The sequence below is a fragment of the Chiloscyllium plagiosum genome, unplaced genomic scaffold, assembly GCF_037043375.1.
Source record: "Chiloscyllium plagiosum isolate Xiang-an unplaced genomic scaffold, Cpla_swu_hap1 HiC_scaffold_31, whole genome shotgun sequence".
Lineage (NCBI taxonomy): Eukaryota > Metazoa > Chordata > Chondrichthyes > Orectolobiformes > Hemiscylliidae > Chiloscyllium > Chiloscyllium plagiosum.
The window spans coordinates 4,982,639-4,988,539 of record NW_028270169.1 but is presented as its reverse complement, the minus strand read 5'-3'; positions in this window follow the sequence as shown (position 1 = coordinate 4,988,539).

The window sequence follows — 5,901 nt, the reverse complement described above, 5'->3', positions numbered from 1 at the left end:
CCCATTCCCTCCCTCTCTCTCTCCATCCCATTCCCTCCCTCTCTCTCTCTCTCCATTCCATTCCCCCTCTCTCTCTCTCTCTCAATCCCATTCCCTCCCTCTCTCTCTCTCCCTCCCATTCCCTCCCTCTCTCTCTCCCTCCCATTCCCTCCCCCTCTCTCTCCCTCCCATTCCCTCCCTCTCTCTCTCCCTCCCATTCCCTCTCTCTCCCTCCCATTCCTTCCCTCTCCCTCCCTCTCTCTCCCTCTCTCTCTCCATCCCATTCCCTCCCTCTCTCTCTCTCACCATTCCATTCCCTCCCTCTCTCTCCATCCCATTCCCTCCCTCTCTCTCCATCCCATTCCCTCTCTCTCCATCCCATTCCCTCTCTCTCCATCCCATTCCCTCCCTCTCTCTCTCCATCCCATTCCCTCCCTCTCTCTCTCTCTCTCTCTCCATTCCATTCCCTCTCTCTCTCTCTCTCTCTCAATCCCATTCCCTCACTCTCTCTCTCTCCCTGCCATTCCCTCCCTCTCTCTCTCCCTCCCATTCCCTCCCCCTCTCTCTCCCTCCCATTCCCTCCCTCTCTCTCTCCCTCCCATTCCCTCCCTCTCCCTCTCCCTCCCTCCCATTCCCTCCCTCTCTCTCTCCCTCCCATTCCCTCCCTCTCTCTCTCCCTCCCATTCCCGCCCTCTCTCTCTCCCTCCCATTCCCGCCTTCCCTCTCTCCCTCCCTCCCATTCCCGCCCTCCCTCTCTCCCTCCCTCCCATTCCCTCCCTCTCTCTCCCTCCCTCCCATTCCCGCCCTCTCTCTCTCCCGCCCTCTCTCTCCCTCCCTCCCATTCCCGCCCTCTCTCTCTCCCTCCCTCCCATTCCCGCCCTCTCTCTCTCCCTCCCTCCCATTCCTGCTCTCTCTCTCCCTCCCTCCCTCTCATTCCCACCCTCTCTCTCTCCCTCCCTCCCATTCCCGCCCTCTCTCTCTCCCTCCCTCCCATTCCCGCCCTCTCTCTCTCACTCCCTCCCATTCCCACCCTCTCTCTCTCCCTCCCTCCCATTCCCGCCCTCTCTCTCTCCCTCCCTCCCATTCCCGCCCTCTCTCTCTCCCTCCCTCCCATTCCCGCCCTCTCTCTCTCCCTCCCTCCCTCCCATTCCCATCCTCTCTCTCTCCCTCCCTCCCTCCCTCCCATTCCCACCCTCTCTCTCTCCCTCCCTCCCATTCCCGCCCTCTCTCTCTCCTCCCTCCCATTCCCGCCCTCTCTCTCTTCCTCTCTCCCATTCCCGCCCTCTCACTCTTCCTCCCTCGCATTCCCGCCCTCTCTCTCTTCCTCCCTCCCATTCCCGCCCTCTCTCCCTCCCTCCCATTCCCATCCTCTCTCTCTCCCTCCCTCCCATTCCCCACCCTCTCTCTCTCCCTCCCTCCCATTCCCGCCCTCTCTCTCTCCCTCCCTCCCATTCCCGCCCTCTCTCTCTCCCTCCCTCCCATTCCCGCCCTCTCTCTCTCCCTCCCTCCCATTCCCGCCCTCTCTCTCTTCCCTCCCTCCCATTCCCGCCCTCTCTCTCTCCTCCATCCCATTCCCTCCCTCTCTCTCTCCATCCCATTCCCTCCCTCTCTCTCTCTCCATTCCATTCCCCCTCTCTCTCTCTCTCTCCATCCCATTCCCCTCCCTCTCTCTCTCTCCCTCCCATTCCCTCCCTCTCTCTCTCCCTCCCATTCCCTCCCCCTCTCTCTCCCTCCCATTCCCTCCCTCTCTTTCTCCCTCCCATTCCCTCCCTCTCTCTCTCCCTCCCATTCCCTCCCTCTCCCTCCCATTCCTTCCCTCTCCCTCCCTCTCTCTCTCCCTCCCTCCCATTCCCTCCCTCTCTCTCTCCCTCCCATTCCCTCCCTCTCTCTCTCCCTCCCATTCCCTCACTCTCTCTCTCCCTCCCATTCCCTCCCTCTCTCTCTCCCTCCCATTCCCTCCCTCTCTCTCTCCCTCCCATTCCCTCCCTCTCTCTCTCCCTCCCATTCCCCCCCTCTCTCTCTCCCTCCCATTCCCCCCCCTCTCTCTCTCCCTCCCATTCCCCCCCTCTCTCTCTCCCTCCCATTCCCTCCCTCCCATTCCCTCCCTCTCTCTCTCCCTCCCATTCCCTCCCTCTGTCTCTCTCCCTCCCTCCCATTCCCGCCCTCCCTCTCTCCCTCCCTCCCATTCCCGCCCTCCCTCTCTCCCTCCCTCCCATTCCCGTCCTCCCTCTCTCCCTCCCTCCGATTCCCGCCCTCCCTCTCTCCCTCCCTCCGATTCCCGCCCTCCCTCTCTCCCTCCCTCCCATTCCCGCCCTCCCTCTCTCCCTCCCTCCCATTCCCGCCCTCCCTCCCATTCCTGCCCTCCCTCTCTCCCTCCCTCCCATTCCCGCCCTCTCTCTCTCCCTCCCTCCCATTCCCGCCCTCTCTCTCTCCCTCCCTCCCATTCCCGCCCTCTCTCTCTCCCTCCCTCCCATTCCCGCCCTCTCTCTCTCCCTCCCATTCCCTCCCTCTCTCTCTCCCTCCCATTCCCTCCCTCTCCCTCCCATTCCTTCCCTCTCCCTCCCTCTCTCTCTCCCTCCCTCCCATTCCCTCCCTCTCTCTCTCCCTCCCATTCCCTCCCCTCTCTCTCTTCCCTCCCATTCCCTCACTCTCTCTCTCCCTCCCATTCCCTCCCTCTCTCTCTCCCTCCCATTCCCTCCCCCTCTCTCTCCCTCCCATTCCCTCCCTCTCTCTCTCCCTCCCATTCCCTCCCTCTCCCTCTCCCTCCCTCCCATTCCCTCCCTCTCTCTCTCCCTCCCATTCCCTCCCTCTCTCTCTCCCTCCCATTCGCGCCCTCTCTCTCTCCCTCCCATTCCCGCCTTCTCTCTCTCCCTCCCTCCCATTCCCGCCCTCCCTCTCTCCCTCCCTCCCATTCCCTCCCTCTCTCTCCCTCCCTCCCATTCCCGCCCTCTCTCTCTCCCGCCCTCTCTCTCCCTCCCTCCCATTCCCGCCCTCTCTCTCTCCCTCCCTCCCATTCCCGCCCTCTCTCTCTCCCTCCCTCCCATTCCTGCTCTCTCTCTCCCTCCCTCCCTCTCATTCCCACCCTCTCTCTCTCCCTCCCTCCCATTCCCGCCCTCTCTCTCTCCCTCCCTCCCATTCCCGCCCTCTCTCTCTCACTCCCTCCCATTCCCACCCTCTCTCTCTCCCTCCCTCCCATTCCCGCCCTCTCTCTCTCCCTCCCTCCCATTCCCGCCCTCTCTCTCTCCCTCCCTCCCATTCCCGCCCTCTCTCTCTCCCTCCCTCCCTCCCATTCCCATCCTCTCTCTCTCCCTCCCTCCCTCCCTCCCATTCCCACCCTCTCTCTCTCCCTCCCTCCCATTCCCGCCCTCTCTCTCTCCCTCCCTCCCATTCCCGCCCTCTCTCTCTTCCTCTCTCCCATTCCCGCCCTCTCACTCTTCCTCCCTCGCATTCCCGCCCTCTCTCTCTTCCTCCCTCCCATTCCCGCCCTCTCTCCCTCCCTCCCATTCCCATCCTCTCTCTCTCTCCCTCCCTCCCATTCCCACCCTCTCTCTCTCCCTCCCTCCCATTCCCGCCCTCTCTCTCTCCCTCCCTCCCATTCCCGCCCTCTCTCTCTCCCTCCCTCCCATTCCCGCCCTCTCTCTCTCCCTCCCTCCCATTCCCGCCCTCTCTCTCTCCCTCCCTCCCATTCCCGCCCTCTCTCTCTTCCTCCATCCCATTCCCTCCCTCTCTCTCTCCATCCCATTCCCTCCCTCTCTCTCTCTCCATTCCATTCCCCCTCTCTCTCTCTCTCTCAATCCCATTCCCTCCCTCTCTCTCTCTCCCTCCCATTCCCTCCCTCTCTCTCTCCCTCCCATTCCCTCCCCCTCTCTCTCCCTCCCATTCCCTCCCTCTCTTTCTCCCTCCCATTCCCTCCCTCTCTCTCTCCCTCCCATTCCCTCCCTCTCCCTCCCATTCCTTCCCTCTCCCTCCCTCTCTCTCTCCCTCCCTCCCATTCCCTCCCTCTCTCTCTCCTCCCATTCCCTCCCTCTCTCTCTCCCTCCCATTCCCTCACTCTCTCTCTCCCTCCCATTCCCTCCCTCTCTCTCTCCCTCCCATTCCCTCCCTCTCTCTCTCCCTCCCATTCCCTCCCTCTCTCTCTCCCTCCCATTCCCCCCCCTCTCTCTCTCCCTCCCATTCCCCCCCTCTCTCTCTCCCTCCCATTCCCTCCCTCCCATTCCCTCCCTCTCTCTCTCCCTCCCATTCCCTCCCTCTGTCTCTCTCCCTCCCTCCCATTCCCGCCCTCCCTCTCTCCCTCCCTCCCATTCCCGCCCTCCCTCTCTCCCTCCCTCCCATTCCCGTCCTCCCTCTCTCCCTCCCTCCGATTCCCGCCCTCCCTCTCTCCCTCCCTCCGATTCCCGCCCTCCCTCTCTCCCTCCCTCCCATTCCCGCCCTCCCTCTCTCCCTCCCTCCCATTCCCGCCCTCCCTCCCATTCCTGCCCTCCCTCTCTCCCTCCCTCCCATTCCCCGCCCTCTCTCTCTCCCTCCCTCCCATTCCCGCCCTCTCTCTCTCCCTCCCTCCCATTCCCGCCCTCTCTCTCACCCTCCCTCCCACCCATTCCCGCCCTCTCTCTCTCCCTCCCATTCCTGCTCTCTCTCTCCCTCCCTCCCTCCCTCCCACCCATTCCCGCCCTCTCTCTCTCCCTCCCTCCCATTCCCGCCTTCTCTCTCTCCCTCCCTCCCATTCCCGTCCTCTCTCTCTCACTCCCTCCCATTCCCGCCCTCTCTCTTTCCCTTCCTCCCATTCCCACCCTCTCTCTCTCCCTCCCTCCCATTCCCGCCCTCTCTCTCTCCCTCCCTCCCTCCCATTCCCGCCCTCTCTCTCTCCCTCCCTCCCTCCCATTCCCGCCCTCTCTCTCTCCCTCCCTCCCTCCCATTCCCGCCCTCTCTCTCTCCCTCCCTCCCTCCCATTCCCATCCTCTCTTTCTCCCTCCCTCCCATTCCCACCCTCTCTCTCTCCCTCCCTCCCATTCCCGCCCTCTCTCTCTCCCTCCCTCCCTCCCTCCCTCTCTCTCTCCCTCCCTCTACCGCCCTCTCTCTCTCCCTCCCTCTCCCGCCCTCTCTCTCTCCCTCCCTTTCCCGCGCTCTCTCTCTCCCTCCCTACCTCCCATTCCCGCCCTCTCTCTCTCCCTCCCTCCCATTCCCGCCCTCTCTCTCTCCCTCCCTCCCATTCCCGCCCTCTCTCTCTCCCTCCCTCCCATTCCCCGCCCTCTCTCTCTCCCTCCCTCCCATTCCCGTGCTCTCTCTCTCCCTCCCTTCCTCCCATTCCCATCCTCTCTTTCTCCCTCCCTCCCATTCCCACCCTCTCTCTCTCCCTCCCTCCCATTCCCGCCCTCTCTCTCTCCCTCCCTCCCATTCCCGCCCTCTCTCTCTCCCTCCCTCCCATTCCCGCCCTCTCTCTCTCCCTCCCTCCCTCCCTCCCATTCCCGCCCTCTCTCCCTCCCTCCCTCCCATTCCCGCCCTCTCTCTCTCTCCCTCCCTCCCATTCCCGCCTTCTCTCTCTCCCTCCCTCTCCCCGCCCTCTCTCTCTCCCTCCCTCTCCCGCCCTCTCTCTCTCCCGCCCTCTCTCTCACCCTCCCTCCCTCCCCTTCCCGCCCTCTCTCTCTCCCTCCCTCCCATTCCCGCCCTCTCTCTCTCCCTCCCTCCCATTCCCGCTCTCCCTCCCTCCCTCCCACCCATTCCCGTCCTCCCTCCCTCCCATTCCCGCCCTCCCTCCCTCCCTCCCATTCCCGCCCTCCCTCCCTCCCATTCCCGCCCTCCCTCCCACCCATTCCCGCCCTCCCTCCCTCCCTCCCTCCCACCCATTCCCGACCTCCCTCCCTCCCTCCCTCCCACCCATTCCCGCCCTCTCTCCCTCCCACCCACCCATTCCCGCCCTCTCTCCCT